At 41.2% G+C, this 18,708-nt stretch overlaps 1 protein-coding gene across 1 annotated transcript in view; it reads right to left on the reverse strand.

Annotated features, from left to right (window-relative positions):
• LOC124624573 (acid sphingomyelinase-like phosphodiesterase 3a) overlaps positions 1–18,708 on the reverse strand; it is a 1,195,211-nt gene that overhangs the window by 964,010 nt on the left and 212,493 nt on the right. The gene's annotated exons all lie outside the window — the stretch shown is intronic.

The raw sequence follows: 18,708 nt of genomic DNA on the forward strand, positions 1-18,708 counted from the left end.
TTAATATTAGTCCTTTCTTTTTAATTAAGCCCCCATGCAAATAATAATGTGAATATGGGACCAATGACTGAAAATAACTGTCGTAATAGCGTCAAAGTTATCACGGGCACTCAGTGAGATACTATGTCCATCTATGAAAAAATATTTCTCTGCTTGGTAGGCCTGTCTTTCAGTAGTGTCAGACAATTACTCATGGCCGCCGTGGGTGTTGGTCAATACCACGACTGCATGCAAAAACCGTTTAATAATTTCAGCTTGATTTATAAGCTCATTGACAGCTACAATACAAATTATAATTCCATTAGCAAATACTGCTGATTTGTACTGGATTATCTACCGATATTCTGGCAGGTATACAGTGTTGCATAAAGATTAATGTTGCACACAGTTAATTTCTCTTACGCCTGCATACCAAGGGAGGTGGCGCTGTGCTAAAATCACTGGAGAAACGTTCAGGATGAGGAGGGATTGTACGCCAGCCAGGGTACATATTGACATTAATTCTGTGTTCATCTTAAATCGATTAATTCAATGATGCATCATCTTAAAAGTAGGCAGTAGACTTACTACTTCATTCTTTCTACTGCTTTCTTTCCCAGGCTGAGTTCGTGACGATTCCCATATTATCTCATCGTCAACGCTGTTATTTTTTATCTAAAGCGGGACATCTTCAGCAGGGTAACGGTAACAAACTCCACACAACGGCACTAACGACGTTTGTTACGTCATTAGGCATAAAAAATGATACTTATTAAAGGCGAACATAAATAAATCTCGAGTTTCATAAAACAATCTGAGCATCTGGAAACCAAATTAGTTGCCGGCCGCTGGTGGCCGAGCGGTTCTGGCGCTACAGTCTGGAACCGCGCGACCGCTACGGTCGCAGGTTCGAATCCTGCCTCGGGCATGGATGTGTGTTTTGTCCTTTGGTTAGTTAGGTTTAAGTAGTTCTAAGTTCCAGGGGACTTATGACCTCAGCAGTTGAGTCCCATAGTGCTCAGAGCCATTTGAACCATTTGAACCAAATTAGTTCGCGTTGCCTAAGGTTTTTTATGTCCGCTTCCAACGCCAAAGCTGGGATATTTCATTCACTGTACTATTCGTTGTGTAACTTCATTTAAAATGTTCTACCATTAAATGGTACTTTTTCTAATTTTGGCTAGCACATTAGTTTCTTCACGTTATTTATCTCAGTCAACTAGACCACGTTGTACAATTCAGTGAAGAAAATGTGATCTCTTGGTATTTCAGGACTAAACAATTTCGATGTTATAGAACTTATTTAAGTGTCAGATTTAAATCTCCTATTCTACTCTATTCTGTGAAAACAGCGCATGGAAATAAAGTTAGTTCATGTTGTCTAAGGATTTTTATGCCTGCCTTAAATGCGGAAGAAGGGACATTTCATTCATTGTACTTTTTTTCTGTAACTACATTTGAAAACTTAGTATTACATTTTAAGAAATGTACCACTAACCGGTAATAGTTCAGATTTGTCCTTGCAAATGAACTTCTTCATGTTGGGTGAACCGGCGACCTCCAAAAAGCTTCCAAGGAACCAGACACTGTTGTACAATACAGATCTATTTATTTCGTACTGCTTCGAATGGTACGGTTGTGTTTCAGAAGACCAATGGTTACGAGATAATAAGCTTTAAGTTGTCTTGGTAAACATACATTTGAAAAGAATTTTGTATCTTACTCGAATATAAGGATCGGGTATTTGTGAAGTCCAAAAAAGTTGCGATTTTATTAAGCGAAATCGATGTATCTCGTGAAACATTTATAAGTGAAATAAGCTCGAAAAAAACGTGTTGTACAGCACGCACCTTTTGCTACCATACTTTCCAGTCGTAAAGGAATGGAGCCGAATAAAATCAGGCTGCTGAAGAAATCAGATTAAGAAATGAGACACTAAATGCAGCGGGTGAGTTTTGACTTTGGGGCATCAAACTAACTAACGCTGGCAGAAGTAGGGAGAATATAATGCATTAAGAATAGGAAGAGGATTACTTTTTTAAAAAAATCTGGATAACATCGAAAGCTAATTAAAATTTTAGGAAGCATTTTCTGAAAGCATTTGTATGGATTCAAGCCTTTTACGCAAGTGAAACGTGGACAACACACAGATCAGGCAAGATAAGAGAAGATTTTGAAACTTGATGCTATAGAAAAGTGATGAAGGTTAGACGGGTAGATCGAATACCTACTGACGAGATGGGGAACAAAATTGGGGCTAAAAAGCTTTGTGGCATAACCTGACTAACAGGGGAAAGCGGTTGACAGGACACACCCTGAGACATCAAGAACTCATCAGTTTGGTAACAGAGAGAAAGGGAGATGATAGAAATTGCTGAAGGAGACCAAAGCTTGAGCGTAGAGAGTAGCTGCAAATGGATGTAGGTTGCAGCAACTGTGTACAAACAAAGAGGCTTGCACACAATATGCTTATGTGAGAACAACATTAAACCAGTCTTCGGACTGAAGACTACCAGAATAACAACAACAAGAAATTTGTATTAACTGTACAGTATTATGGCACATAGAATGTGGAAATAATATCTTTTGTTTGATAGACGGAAAATCATATTACCACATGCACAAGAAATGAAGTTTCGTTCCTAGTCATTTACAACAAGGAAAACATCCCATCGTCCCTTCATTGTTAGTATCAGAAGTAAAAGAAACAAAAGTGACATTAAAGTCGTTCGTTTACCTGAAAGCTACAAGTTAACACAAATCGTCGGCGAAAATTGCTACGCGTTGTACCGGAAATACGAAAAAAAAAACATTGGAGTACAATAACGTAGTTCAGCTTATAACCAAGACATCCGCAGTTGAACATCAAGTCAGTGTGACAAAGCGTCGGTCAACAAATAAATCCCAAAAGAATAAGGAAGATTTCTATCGTATACGCAGAGGGAACTCTACTTGCGATGCTGTCATAAACCAGCATGGCCGTCTTTATTGACCGCATAAGTGCTCTTTGGTCCGTGAAATACGAGAACTTTTGCGAGGTCCTGGCTGCCGGAGGTTTATTTGACGGAAATATGAGAACTCCACAGGCCTGATATCCGAACCAGCGAAGGTCCTTACCTCGGTCGCTGCCGTGGTGCCTACCGCAAAACACCCAGCCTTATTCGTCGCCGATATTTGTCATAGATATTTATTACGACAGCTGCACTACTGACAAAACTTTTGCTAACGTAATACATTTCGGCTTTTGAAATTCTGTGAATATATATGTGCTGATACGAAAGACCTGAATAAAACTTTACCTGTTTCCAGAGATAAACCTCTAGTGACCTTGTCTATGGGACGTTAAACTAACTACCTAAAGGGAAAACAAATTACAAAATAGTTTCAGATAGTGTGCAGGTAGGCCACAGCCTGACGCATGTTGTAAAATGCATATATCGGAACTTGGAAACAAGATACAGTGTCATTAAATTTCTCCATCTCACTTCCATAAAAGGAAGCCTATCACATATCTGCGTTTGGTATTAACATTAATAAGATTTCTGTGCGCTCAATGTCATTTTTTGTAACATAAATAAAGAATTTCTGTCGCAAAGTGCTCAATTCTTTACAATGTTGGAAATCTTTTGACTTTGTGCCGTAGTGGATGATGGAAACTCATCTTGAAACAACTTTGGAATTGCAAGTAAATAGCCTATGACTACAAAAAAAAGTTTTTGTTTTCTTCAGAGCACGATCGCTTACAGGACGGCCAGTCACGTCTTCAGATGTGCCTACATACATAGCAATGTTTTGCGAAAAGTACATTACATTAATGCACAATAACATAACAGCATCATTTGTAATCTACAATTTGTAATCGTCGTAAATAAAGGTTATGAGATCAAAATTAAATTTCTTTTGCATACATTTGAAGCAACACAAAATTACAGTTATTTCACAAATAATATTTTCTAGTCATAGTTTGTGAGTGTTATTGTATCTTATTGGCAATCGGTTTATATTTCAAATAAAACCATTTTTCAGTTGGAGTATATCACACTCTACAGGGATCAGCCATGATAAAAGCGAGTGAATGTTATTTTGAGAGGGCTTGAGTTATAATAAATTATTTTTGTGCCTCTTGGGCTACATAGGCACACATAAAAATTAGGCAAATTTTCATCTTTGTAATCAAATAATAGTAGCTAATTTCAATAGAAATAGTCTTTTTGATACATGGTCTGGTTATTCAAGAATGAGCCCTGTGGGTTACACAACCATTTGTTAAAAATTGGATAACTGTAAGAAAGCAACGGAATGGAACAGTAATTACTAGAGTCTCTAGGAACAAGTTTCTTTTTATACACACAGCATAGTTATTCTATGTTACATATTGAATATATCGTACATGGTATACATTAGCATTAGGGTGTCTTACACCCACCTATGTCGTAGTAGTTAGTGTGGTATTACTTTCAATCGTATTAGCCACCAGAGAGTCGACTTTTATGGAATGCTTCCGTTCTAAATAACCCAAGTTTCTCCGTAATATACGCCATCCACTACCGATGTATCTGTATCACTCTTACATGTACAGTTCATATATCGATAAGAGTACAGTCCTTGAATAGCCTTGCACAACATAGGTACGCAATTATACTTCCCTTTGTCGACTTCGGAAGATAATCCTGATGGAAGTGAGGTATAATATGTTTGGTGCTTCATTCTAATCTTTCTAGTACGGCAACATCAACTAGGTAACCAATATATCCGCAGTGCCGGCAGTATAACAGCTCAGTAATGTTATGTTCAAATGGTTCAAATGGCTCTGAGCACTATGGGACTTAACTTCTGAGGTCATCAGTCCCCTAGAACTTATAACTTCTTAAACCTAACTAACCTAAGGACATCACACACACCCATGCCCCAGGCAGGATTCGAACCTACGACCGTAGCGGTAGCGCAGTTCCAGACTGTAGCGCCTAGAACCGCTCGGCCACACTGACCGGCAATGTTATGTAAGGATGTCATTCTGTCTCTGGTTTCTATACGAAAAACCACCTGAATGATGGTCTCACAGGTGAATATTTACCTAATTTTAACCTGTGGTTGTGCAGTCTGTGACATAATAATTTCATTTTATTATACTTCACACTCATTCGAAATAGCTCTCAGTGGTTTTTATCATAGACGTTTATTTTTAACGCCATAAATGGCTGACACTTGTGAAGAGTAATATAACTTCTACTTAAAAATGGTCTTAATTTATATGTAAACAGGTTATCAACAGAACAGAATTAAGAATAAACTAGCAAATTGCGATAATAGTTCAACTTCAGCAGTAGAATATTTCAGAACTTATGGAAATTAGTGCCCGATTGAGACTCGAACCAATATTTCCCTCTTCTCGTGAGTAGCCACTTTAACAACATCGTTTATCTGAACAATAGTAAAACACAAAGTATTATACTTTAAATATTTGGTCTGTGACTATGAATAATAGTAATTTCTTGCATAATCAGACTTATGCACAAGAACATTAACTCTGATCGTATAATCGACAGCTATGACAATTTACATCTTAGCTGGTGAGTCACCTGCTTCTGCTGATGGGTTACAAGCAGCCCACAGTGTCTTCAAATACCGTCCACATGATTTTCATACTCTCTTTCTCGCTATGCACAAACCATTAGTTCTACAGAAGAAATGAACAGGACATTTTTGTAGAAATTTTGATGAATATAAATTTCATAGTGGGATATGTTTTCACTAGAGGCCGTCTAGTTCTCAAGAAAAACATACAAATGTGACCTTCAAATGCGTTTCGTTTTTCTTAAATAACTCGAAACCTGCAACCTCGAGTGGAAACGTATTCCAGAACAAACTTTTACTTCCTAACATTTCCTACAAAAAGGTGCTGTTCATTTTCTCTGTAGCACCAGTAATTTGGGGGTACCAAGCAAGAGAATATGAAAACCTCGCGTGTGTTTTTTTGAAGATGTTCCAGGTGACATAAGACCCATCAGCAGGCAGTTGAGTCATACTGTATATATTCTGAAATAGAGGAAGGGGAAAGGAAGGAAAAGGCTTAAGTGTGAAATGATGACACCCAGCCACAGAGGGTAATGTGACATTACAATAGCGAAAGTTGAAAATTTGTACCAGACTCGAACTCGAACCTGGATGTTTCACTTCTCTAGTACAGTTGTCTTAACAATCTTTTTTTTATGCGGTAACCATTTTTTTAAATTTGCTGTGGACCTTTGCTTTTCGCGAGCAAGTGCTCTGTCCTCTTTTATTATTGTTATGATTTATTCCTTAGACCTCTTCCACTTCATGCGTTGGCCCCTATCACCTATACGACCCGAAAAACCTATTTAACCTAAAATAAAAACAAATCTTGTGCCACCGCCTCTAGCATCCTAAAATCTAACTAGGACGGTGGTTTGCCACCACTTCAGGCTCCGCCCACGAACAAAAATTAAATACGCATCTGAAAGTTTTATTTAAAAAAAAAGAGAAAAGGAAAAAGGAAGGGGCACAATCATTTTATTATATTTTATTTGTTTTTCTTTTTTACGTTTTTATTTGTAATTCTTTCTTTTCATCTTTTTTATCTTCTTTCGTGGTGTCCACAGCAGCCAGATGGCCGGATGTCCTGGTCGCCTTCTCGTTCAGCGAGTGTGAAACACCGTATAATTACCGTTGATGTCTCTCATCAATCCATCATGCCAGTCTCGTCTCACACCCCAACGGTCTGGAGGATGGCTAAACAACGACCCCTAGTAATTCGCAATGAGCTGACCATACGACGTTTGTTAAATAATGCTGAAATCTAACAACCCTGCAGCGCTCTCACTGAAAAGGTATTCCAATGCCACAGCCTAAACCCACATCATGGCATTATTACGAGTAGCAGGAAAGTAAGTGACGTCGGGATGGATCAGTTCGGTGGGCTCTACGGACTGAGGCGTCCGTCGCAGCAACAATGCTAACATGCGCCGTGTTAGGAGCCAGCAGTCGGCAGCCGAATCATAAACGAGACGGTGCACGTCAGTGTCAACAGCGGCAAGATGTGACATGTGAAAACGTTGTCGGCTGGGGAATTTTTCAGTCGTTATCACATACCACAGCGCCATGACCGTGGTCAGAAAGAAAGGCGAACCACCGGATGACGGCGTTCAATCGCATTAGCCGGCAATGTCCGTTGAAAGTAGCGTAGAAGTCCTTGGTTCTAGGATCCCGCGTGGTCGGTAAGACATCCAACACATAAACAATGTCGACCAGATAGGTGCAAATGTGACACAGTGGTGGTGTGATATGTCCAACACGAATCGGTGGACGGAGGCACTGAGGCACCACCTCCTGAATCAGTGTACCATGGAGGGTGTCCTTCTCAGAAGTACGTAGGCGATGCATCGTCCGCAGGGAGAGATATCGCGCCCTGTTGGGTACGTTTATCATTCCAATGCCGCCTGCATGTGCGGGCAACGTTAGTGTCTCGTAACGGTACACCCTACCATCGCTCAAGAAATGATCTAAGACCGCCCGGAACTTGGCAGCTACCGTAGCGGTCATTGGGCGAACGTGTGCGTAATGATTAAGTTCAGGAGCGAGGTAGACGTTGACCAAATGTATCCGCGTGATCAAGTCAGTGTTAGAAAGTTATGGAGTCAAACTCGAGTGTGGATCACATGAAGTTGTCTGCGACAGGTATCCTGCTGTACGCTGGACGTTTCCAAGGAAGGTAATTCCCAAACATTTCATTGGCAGGACTTCGGTAATGGGCACTGGCTTACACATTTAGTCCTCTGCCCACATCCATGTAGTGCGACTTTCGCAAGTTGATACGGCTCCTGACCACCCCGCCATTTCGTTGCAGCCACGCGATCGCCGTACATATATCTTCTGCCGACCTCGCCAAGAAAACTACATCATCCGCATAGGCACAACATTTAAAATGCACATTGCGGAGACGAGTGCCCTCCAAACGCTGCCATAGACCATGAAGCGCAGGCTCGAGGCCGACGGCGAAGAGAAAAGCTGACAGAGGCATCCTTGTCGCACTGAGCGCTCAACAGTGAACGGCGGTGAGCGGTAGCAATTGACCAGGATTGTGGATGGGGCTCCGTGGATGAGATGGAGAACCACACCGGCCGGTATTGGGGACAGTCCCATCTTCTCTAAGATAGCTTGCAAGAAATGGTGCTTAACTGGGTCAAATGCGTGGTCTAGGTCAACTGCCACGAGGTCGCCTTCTAAGAGGCATGCCGACATGGTCACCACCACATCTCAGTAAGAGCTTAAGGGGCTCCGGAACGCCCTATACTTGCAATGTTAAAATAACGCTTATAAATTACATCTTTCCTCACAAAGTATTTGAGGTAGGAAGTTGAACATTTTACAGAATATTTATTGGAATATGGGCTACAACTTAACACAGGGATTTTACAAAATTTTAGTTCAGTTATTAAAGATGATTTTTTTTCAATTGTAATGAAAATTCACAACATTTTTTTTTGCTATTTTTTATTTGTATATTCAAAAATATACAGTTTTTGGGAAAAAGTCTGTGTTAAATTATGCAGAAGGTACTGTGTAACATTTACTGAAAGTTTGAAACAAATATGTTTGGAAGATCCTCAGAAAACATGTAATTAGTATGAGAAAATAAAAGTTTTGGGAATCGAGCGACAAAGATTGGATTAACATTTTAGTGCATTCCAGGTCCATAGGATGGATTATCTTCATCCTCTGCAAACTCCTCCTCCAGCTTCCTCTTGTTTCTCCTCCTGTTTACTCTTGCTTGTATTTCTAGACTCTTTACAGCCCTGTCTGCAGCCCGAAGGCGTTCCTTGTCTAAAGCAAGCATCGCTCGTGTTGTGTTCGTAGATTTTGCTACCATTTTCTTCAGTTACTGCAACACTGTTCCAAAAGGTGGTCATGTATGAACACTTATCACATTTCAGTTGTATTTCACTAGCAAGTCCTACGTGCTTTATTATGGAGAGTTCCAGAGCAACTTCACTACAATGAATACATCTTACACAGTTAGAAAAAATTCCTTTGAGAACCGACATATCAAATATTTCATTCACATCCGATTCGCCCATAAAACATTCATAGTTTTCACTCATTGAACCAAGCTTCTTCTGTGAAGTATTTTCTTTCCCACTTTGACTGGTATGGGCAGGCGTACTTGAGAGGTTAGGTTCACTCATTGGTTATCGTCTTTATTGTTTACAGTAATAACACATACCTTTGGCTTTCCAACATTTCCCCTTTTCTTAAAAGCCTTCAGAGGATTTCTAATAACTTTACTTTTACTCATTATTATACTTCAACAAAACCGAGACTCAAGAAACAGAATTAATTACGAATATTTTCGAGATAACGACAGAGTAAATAAACATGAAACAATCGACAATCCCATCAGCGATATATATTGAACCATCACAGGTTAGCCAGAACACATACTTTGTCTCACATCACTAAAATGTACCTGATGAACATGGACGTTAATAATAACACCATTTGACAGCAGTTTAACAGCGCCACAGTGGGTCACGCCCATGTAGAACACATTTCAAAAAAAATTTAAAAATAGTTGTAGTTTTCGGAATTGAATAAATTATATATCTATTAAAAGGTAATAGTCTGCAGATTCAGAAAACGCAAAAAAGTAGAAATTGAACTTTTCATGATTTTGAGCCGTTCCGGAGCCCCTTAACTTAGTTTGAATGTTACTGCTACCTGTCAGACACGTTTGGTCGGCATGCATGGCATGTTTGACAACAGCGAGGAGGCGAGATCAAAGAATGCGGGCGAACAGCGTGTAATCCGAAATCACTAACGTTAACGGCCGAAAGTCTAGAGGTCTGCGTGCACCCCCCCCCCCCCCCCCCCCCCGTTTGGTTTTGGCACAGGGATGATTATGCCCTTCAAATATTCGGGGGTGGGGGGGCGCGGAAATCTGGATCCAGGAGTTCGCACCGCATCTGCCGCCAAACTTCCGCCGTCAGGTCAGAAAAGGTGCGTTAAAATTTAAGCAGAAGACCATCACGTCCAAGGGATTTGTTTCTCGCGCCCCGCGACAGCTCCATGCGCATTTCTTCGCAAGTGACGGCCTCCAAGAATGTGGCATCGCCTTGCGCTCTACCCGAAGGAAGTAGGTTGTGCAGGACGTCCTCAACGTCATTGTCACGTCGTTGATCTGCTAGGTAGAGAGTTCGGTAGTAATCTGTGAGTGCACTGGAGATGGCGTTGTTTCTCTCCACGTTGCCGCCCGCAGAAATAACTGCCGTGATGAGTCGTCTCTTGGGATGTCTCCGTTCTCTGACGATGTGATAAAGAGAAGCACGTTCCTCTGGGATGGAATCTTGCAGTCTCGCTCGAGCCCGCGCGCCGTCCAATCTGACAGCCGTAATCTGCAGAAGCCGAGCTTGTATCAAGTGGATGGCCGTTTAGCGCTCTAGCGAAGGTTGTTGCGACGTTGTTTCTCTCAATATCGTGTAGTAAAACACAGAGGTCGATCCGAGCCAAAGCGTCCTGTCTCGTCAATACGCCATGAGCGTGCGCAAAGAGCTGGTTTGGCGCAGTATGTCCACCCTCTTATCGTGGAGTCATAGGTATGACGCCGTCGCTCACATTTGTGCCAGGTAGCAGTGCCGGAGAATGTTGACGTTAGGAGTCCAAGATCCTCTACTACGGCTCGTATTTTGTCGTGGCAGAGTGACGGGGCAGATGAAGGCCTGATGGTCAGTGAATGCACAGCTCAGCACCGACAGTAGAAGCTAGAAGACCTCGGGAGACGTAAATCCTGTCCAACCCGATGGCCGAATGGTTGGATTGGTGTCCATGTATCATGGAAAGCGAGATCCCTGACCATAACATGAAGGGCTGAACATGAAACATGGTGACGGATCTTATTCTCCGGGCGTAAGACGGTGTTAAAGTCCCCGCCCACCGCTAAGTGCTCTGTAGCGCCTTCAAACAATGGAGCTACGTCAGTGGAGTAATACAGCGTCCGCTCTCGACGCTTCGCAGTACCATACGGGGCATACTGATTCACAAGGCGGACTGAGCCGATGGTGAGCGCAATGCCTCCCGGTGATGGCCAATACTGAAGGTCCGTTGGCTCGATGCCGTGGCATAGTAGTATAGCAACCATCACCGTCGGAAGCCGTATTGACGTAACAGGCGTATCAATAAACATCCGGGCGCTCTTGAAGAAACACGATATCAATATCCGCCGCCCAAATGTCCTTTAACAACTGAGTTTTGATAATAGAACTAACGCCATTGACATTGACTGTACCTATCCGACACTCCTGCCACCCGCACCGTATATACAGGGTGCGTCAAAAAATGTATACACACTTTGAAGCGTCATAGAAAATTTATTTCCCATTCTACAATTTTGAAAATGGAAAGCTTAAAGTCCAACTGGAAAAGATTCTAGAAATTATGTCAATAATTAAAAATCGTATACTTTAAAACAGGGAAATGAAAGGTATCGGCAATGATCCAGCCTATGATTCAGCTGAGATTCAGTGTTGTATACAACATCACTAGCTACGTTAAACTCATAGTTTCTACAAAAAATTTCGAATGAAATATAAAGAAACCGTGTTTTATTCTTATGTCGGAAACTATCCATCAGGATAGTTTCCTGCTTTATGACATAGTTTTTCGTTGCTAGTAATTCTATAATTTCGTTTGGCTCAATGGCCTGATGCAAGACTCTTCAGCGAGTTGCATGTCGCTAAACTGCCGTAATTATCCAAACGGGGGAAGGGGACCTATCGTTTAATGTGGTATTCGAACCACTTGTGGTTCTTGATGAAATCTTCACGTCGTTGAGAGCTAAAGGTGAAGATAAGGGCGAATGAACGTACGTAAACATATATGGAATTTTTAATTGAATGTTATTCCATGAGGGACATATCAACACTAAATTAAAAAACAAAATTGTAAACAGTATATGAAATGGGTATTAATAAGTTACTACAATAACAATGTGCATTATTTTGTTCGAAACTTATTTAATGCATGTGATCTATTTCTCTTGTATCTAAGTTTTTAGGTTTCGTCTTAAGGCTTAAGAAACGCTACATAATATACGAGAATTAAATTTTATTCGCCAAGAGCAATTGGCTTGTCGAGGTCTCGAGACATAGTTACCCAATATATATTATGAAAGTAAGTGTACAATTTGTTGCCGCTAAAGCTCAGAAACGAGTCCCAGTACAATGAAGGGAGTAATATGGTGTTGTAGTCCTCTATCGCCATAAATGGAGAAGGTTCTCGTTTTTATTTAAAGGGTGTGCATTTGAAGCCATAAAGGTTGGGAAGTTTCGTTCTCTAGAAATTTTAGAACATTCTAGAGTATTTGAGAATATTCCAGAACATTAGAGAGTATTCTAGAGCATTTCACAACATTCCAGATTGGTGCTAAACGTTCCGCAATGATCCCAGATGTTCTGGAATGTTGGGAGTAGAACATTAGCAAAGGATTCAGAATGTTCGGGAACGTCCCAGAACATGCAGGATCATTGTGGAACATTCCAGTACACTTTCGAATGTTGTGGAATGTTCTCGAACATTGTGGACCTTTCGAAGAATTCTGGAATTCGCCACTCGTGGGGCTACCCAGTGGTAGGTGTATATAAAGCAAAAGCTGTCGCGAGTTCGAACGTCAGTTTCTTATCAGTAACGACGGGAGGACCCAAAACAGTAGTGCAGTGAGTGATTAAAAACAAACAGTAAAACGTCAGTAGTCATACAGAGACTGAATATAAATCGAAAAATAATGAGAAGTGTGAGAAGTGTACTTAGTGTACTTGTTAATAAAAAGCAGATTTGATTTATATTTTGGACAATGCCGAAACGTAAAATAGGAGGAGGTCTTGCCAGTTCTGAAGCAAAACGGCGAAAACAGAAAGAACAAGGAAAGAATGAAACAGGCGAAGAGCGTGAAGCATCTGTAAGTTGTCCGTGAACGACAATGAGCACCGTGAGAAGCAGAGAAACGGAAAGAACAGACTTAAGAATCAAGAACTGCGCCACAATGTTATAATAAAAGACTGAGAATTCAAGACGGCCCTGAAAATTTACCCTAGGGAAAGCGCGGACGAGGACGTGTACAGTACAACCTAACAAATGAATTGTTAGACTAAGAGCTGATAAAGAATACAACAAACACAAGTAACGTCGTAATCGGAAAAGTGGATAACATGTGCCTACCTAGCTACCCGAAAAAATTCAGTAAAGAAACAGCAGGATTCTGTTGCATAAATGGAAAAAATCGATTACCACCACTAGTAGCAATTCTGCACGAATTTTTATGTTATATGATCGTAGAAGCTCAAGAATAAAAACACTTTCTTAAAGATGTGAAATCGAACAACGCCTGCTTCCAGATGACTTGTTTCGGTGTCACTTCGATCAACGCTAACAGAGTTGAAATCAGTTTCGTTTTTTTTCCATCAAAGGATAGATCTATCACAACATGGGATCATTACTACCACTACCCAACGAAGACCATAAATTTCATCGGAAACAGAAACTGATCAACGATGCACAAAATCTGTCGCTTGAGACAAGAGGTAGCCCAAAATGTGCAGAGGGTCTTACACAAAAACAGTCGATTCACATATTCAAAACAGTACTAGACTAAATGATTTCTGATGATTATAAAGTTATAATTCGAGCAGACAAAAGAGCACCTGAAGAAAACCTGAAGAACACCTCAGGTAGATGGTGTCGCCATCGTAATTGTGGAGAATGTAAGCGCAAGCCGTGAAATAACTGTACAACGAAGAGGAGGACTACGACGCATTGCAGAGACACATCGTTCATACGATGCCTTCCATCATCCATTGCTATTTCTGCACGGGGTGGACGGATATCATTTGAATGTTAAACAAATACAACTTGAAACAGACGTACAAACAAACAAAAAAGTCACTTCCAAAGAGTAGTAGGCTTCCCGCTAAATGAACAGTAATCATACAGTCAGATTCTCAACACTCGCTGTTTATTCCAACAACTCCTGGCAGACATGTACGCAAAAATACAAGCGGAACGGATGCCTTACATAAAATTGAAAGAGGAGAAGCTATGCACGGAAGAAGGGATCCATATTCGAGACATAGTCACAACTGACATAAACGCTGACGTCATAGGCACAGTGGTAATCTTTTTATAATCATACACAGGAAGCTCGGGACACAGGTACGAATACGTTCAAGATGCCGTGCCCTACATAAGAATATATGGGCGACCTCACCTCCTTTTAACATTCGTCGTGGCCAGAAATCAAACAAGTAAGATACGTAGAAGCCCGCATGCATCGACACGACATAATAACTCGAGTTTTCCAACAAAAACAACTGAGATCTTTGCAAACTTTGCAACCTTTAGGTGCTGGCTGGACAAAATCGAATGGCAAAAACGAGGACTGCCTCACTCACACAATCTCATATGGCTACATGATAGAATTCATCCCACGGAAATCGTAAATATCACCCAAGTTGAGTTTCTCAACCCACAAAAAGTCCGGAACCAGGAACGTATTTATTTGACATAAATGATTAATATGAAGAGAAAAAGTGCGATATCTGATTTATGTTAAGGAATGATGCGTGAAGGCATCGCCGTGGTAGACAGTCATACTTCCCTGTATTGGTGAGGGAAGTGAGGTGTTAGTGGTGTGAAGTTCGTGGAAGTTGGAGGTGATTCGATCCGAGTCGGGCTCGCACGCGTCCATCTGAGCGTATGCGGACAATTATACAACGTCCGGAATAAAGGCCAATTCACTATATCCGCCTCTGTTGTGGTTCATTTCCGTCCCTTTCAGTGTCCGTTCCGCCTCAGATAATGGTGTAGCATTCATGCCAACTTCCGTCAACCTTGCGTAAGTTGACATGGCTGATTCCTCTTTCTCATCGTGCAGCTGTTTTTGTACGAAGTGTGAATGTATAATGGATTTAAAAAAACAATTTCATACCGTTGGGGTGACGGAATATATCAAAACACTCGTTAAATCGCGTCGAAACCGTTATGCTCCAGTTCAAAAACAAACCTGAATTTTTATCGGTATATATAGTTCGAAACATGTTATTTGTCTTCAGGTAATTGTAAAAATCTAAGCTCATTTCTCCGCAACGAATTCCTGAAAGATGTTTGAACAGATCCTGTTCAATGTCGTATATCTTGACCTCACCCAGCGAGGTGGCACAGTGGTTTGCACACTGGACTCGCATTCGGGATGACGACGGTTGATTCCCGCGTCCGACCGTCCTGATTTAGGTTTTCCATGATTTCCCTAAATCGCTTCAGGCAAATGTCGGGTTGGTTTCTTTGACAGGGCGTGATCGATTTCCTTCCCTAATCCGATGAGACCGATGACCTCACTGTTTGGTCCCTTTCCCCCCAAATCAACCCAACCAAACCCTGTTAACGTCATCTGAGGTCCGTCCTTGATAGCTGAGTGGTCAGCGCGACAGTCTGTCAGTCCTAAGGGCCCGGGTTCGATTCCTAGCTGGATCGGAGATTTTCTCCGCTCAAGGACTGGGTGCTGTGTTGTGTTGTCCTAAGCATCATCATTTCGTCCCCATCGACGCGCAAGTCGCCGAAGTGGCGTGAAATCGAAAGACTTGCATCCGGCGAACGGTCTACCCGACGGGAGGCCCTAGTAACACGATATATACTTTTTAATTACCTCGTCTGAGCTGAAGCTATGTTTGAGACAAAAAATTTTGTGATTAAGTTTGTTAGTTGAAAACTGTCCACACCAGCAGCTTGAAGTTACACAAATTTCTGACGTGTGATGTTTCAGTTTATTTATAAGTGCGCAGTGTTCACTATAAATACGTATCACATAACTTTTGATGGGTATATTGATAGAGGAACAGAAAACTGTATTGTAACAGCGTACACTAGGTGCCGGCCGGAGTGGACGAGCGGTTCTAGGCGCTACAGTCTGGAACTGCGCGACCGCTACGGTCGCAGGTTCGAATCCTGCCTCGGGCATGGATGTGTGTGATGTCCCTATATTAGTTAGTTTTAAGTAGTTCTAAATTCTAGGGGACTGATGACCTCAGCAGTTAAGTCCCATACTGCTCAGAGCCATTTGAACCACACACTAGGTAAAGAATGTTACGGATGATAGCACTGCCCATAGCTTGCGAACTTCTTGCGTCATACCGATTATTTGCTCAACTAAGAATGCCGCAGAAGTAGCAGTGTTTCGTAAAAGAGTATAATAAACATGCTCATGTTCAAATGTAGTGATTGTCATGCTGGGAACAAACGTAATGATATAATAGCCTCATATTATGTAGCCCTACTCATAGTCATTGTACATACGTTGGCGTTTGTCTCAACGGCGACGGTTACCGAAGTTTACCGAACGTCGCTGGCGGATACCGACAATACAATCTGTGTTTCATCCTTGTAGGTTATTGTTTGTTCTACATCTGTTGTATTTATACTGAAGTATGGTGGTATTTTAATTGTTAATGTTCATGTACTTTTCAGCGTACTGAAGTTGGCAATAAGTGAACCACAATGGTAATGAAGAGACAAGCCTGTATTCAAAATTTTTCACCACAAAACCTATAGCCTATAAGCCTGTTGGAGACGCTCCTGAAGTCGGTAGTGTTACGAAAGGACGAAGTGCAAACGAGCTTGACGGTGTCAATTCTGAAGTCAGCTGCGTTGATAAAATTGCTTTTTGTGACGTCGCTACTTCAAGCTCAATTACTGTGGTTCCAGTTACGGAGAATAGTGGGCCTGATGAAGTAGGGAAAAATATGTATGATATTGGAAACTATTGTCAAAGAAGTTCCGTTGAGTCTTTCACAACGAAAAAAGAATTTTTTGGTTATAAAATATTTGGAAACCTGAGCCTGGGTACAGATTTCCCTCCATAACTCGTTCAAACCAAACCAGATCTTTTAAAACAAAGTCGCTAAAAGAATTTACGTAGTTAGGCTATTCAGCGAAAAATTTTGTATGTTTTTGTAAGTACTGCGTGCTATTTTCCCATGTAGGGGAAGGAGATCGCCAAATGGCAAGGGCTTTGGTTACTCAGGGTTTTCCAATCAGGGAAATGTACAGAAAACATGAGAACTTATCATATCATAAGTAATACGTTTCGACTGCTGAAAACAGAAAAGTTATAGTTAAAGAAGACAATCGAAAGTGTTATCAAAGACGTAAATGGTCAAAGAAAACTGTATATTGAGAATAATAGAAAATTGCTAGTCCTCATAATAGAAATAATTCCGTTTGAGGGAGGCAGCAAATAGCTCATAGGGGTCATCGTGGCTCTGGACGAATAAACTACGAAGAACCGAACGAAAATGATGAGAATTTTAGACGTTGCTAAGATACAGAGCCAACGGTGGAGACAGTGCTAAGTTCTTATGGGACCATATCGGTGAGGTCATCCGTTCATAGACTTGAGCACTGTTGTTGTTGTTGCGGTCTTCAGTCCTGAGACTGGTTTGATGTAGCTCTCCATGCTACTCTATCCTGTGCAAGCTTCTTCATCTCCCAGTACCTACTGCAACCTACATCCTTCTGAATCTGTTTGGTGTATTCATCTCTTGGTCTCCATCTACGATTTTTACCTTCCACGCTGCCCTCCAATACTAAATTGGTGAACCCTTGATTCCTCAGAACATGTCCTACCAGCCGAGCCCTTCTTCTAGTCAAGTTGTGCCACAAACGTCTCTTCTCCCCAATCCTATTCAGTACTTCTTCATTAGTTATGTGATCTACCCATCTAATCTTCAGCATTCTTCTGTAGCACCACATTTCGAAAGCTTCAATTCTCTTCTTGTCCAAACTATTTATCGTCCATGTTTCACTTCCGTGCATGGCTACACTCCATACAAATACTTTAAGAATCGACTTCCTTACACTTAAATCTATACTCGATGTAAACAAATTTCACTTCTTCAGAAATGTTTTCCTTGACATCGCCAGTCTACATTTTCTATCCTCTCAGCTTCGACCATCATCAGTTATTTTGCCCCCCAAATAGTAAACCTCCTTTACTACTTTAAGTGTCTCATTTCCTAATCTAATTCCCTCAGCATTACCCGATTTAATTCGACTACATTCCATTATCCTAGTTCTGCTTTTGTTGATGTTCATCTTATATCCTCCTTTCAAAACACTATCCATTCCGTGCAACTGCTCTTCCAAGTCCTTTGCTGTCCCTGACAGAGTTACAATGTCATCGGCAAACCTCAAAGTTTTTATTTCTTCTCCATGGATTTTAATACCTACTCCGAATTTTTCTTTTGTTTCCTTCACTGCTCGCTCAATATAGAGATTGAATAACATCGGGGAGAGCCCACAACGTTGTCTCACTCCCTTCCCAACCACGGCTTCCCTCTGATGTCCCTTGATTCTTATAACTGCCATCTGGTTTCTGTACTAATAGTAAATAGCTTTTCGCTCCCTGTATTTAACCTCTACCACCTTCATAATTTGAAAGAGAGTATTCCAGTCAACATTGTCAAAAGCTTTCTCTAAGTCTACAAATGTTAGAAATGTAGGTTTGCCTTTCCTTAATCTAACTTCTAAGATAAGTCGTAGGGTCAGTATTGCCTCACGTGTTCCGATATTTCTACGGAATCGAAACTGATCTTCTCCGAGGTTGGCTTCTACTAGTTTTTCCATTCGTCTGTAAAGAATTCGCGTTAGTATTTTGCAGCTGTGACTTATTAA

The sequence above is a fragment of the Schistocerca americana genome, chromosome 1, assembly GCF_021461395.2.
Source record: "Schistocerca americana isolate TAMUIC-IGC-003095 chromosome 1, iqSchAmer2.1, whole genome shotgun sequence".
Taxonomy (NCBI): Eukaryota; Metazoa; Arthropoda; class Insecta; order Orthoptera; family Acrididae; genus Schistocerca; species Schistocerca americana.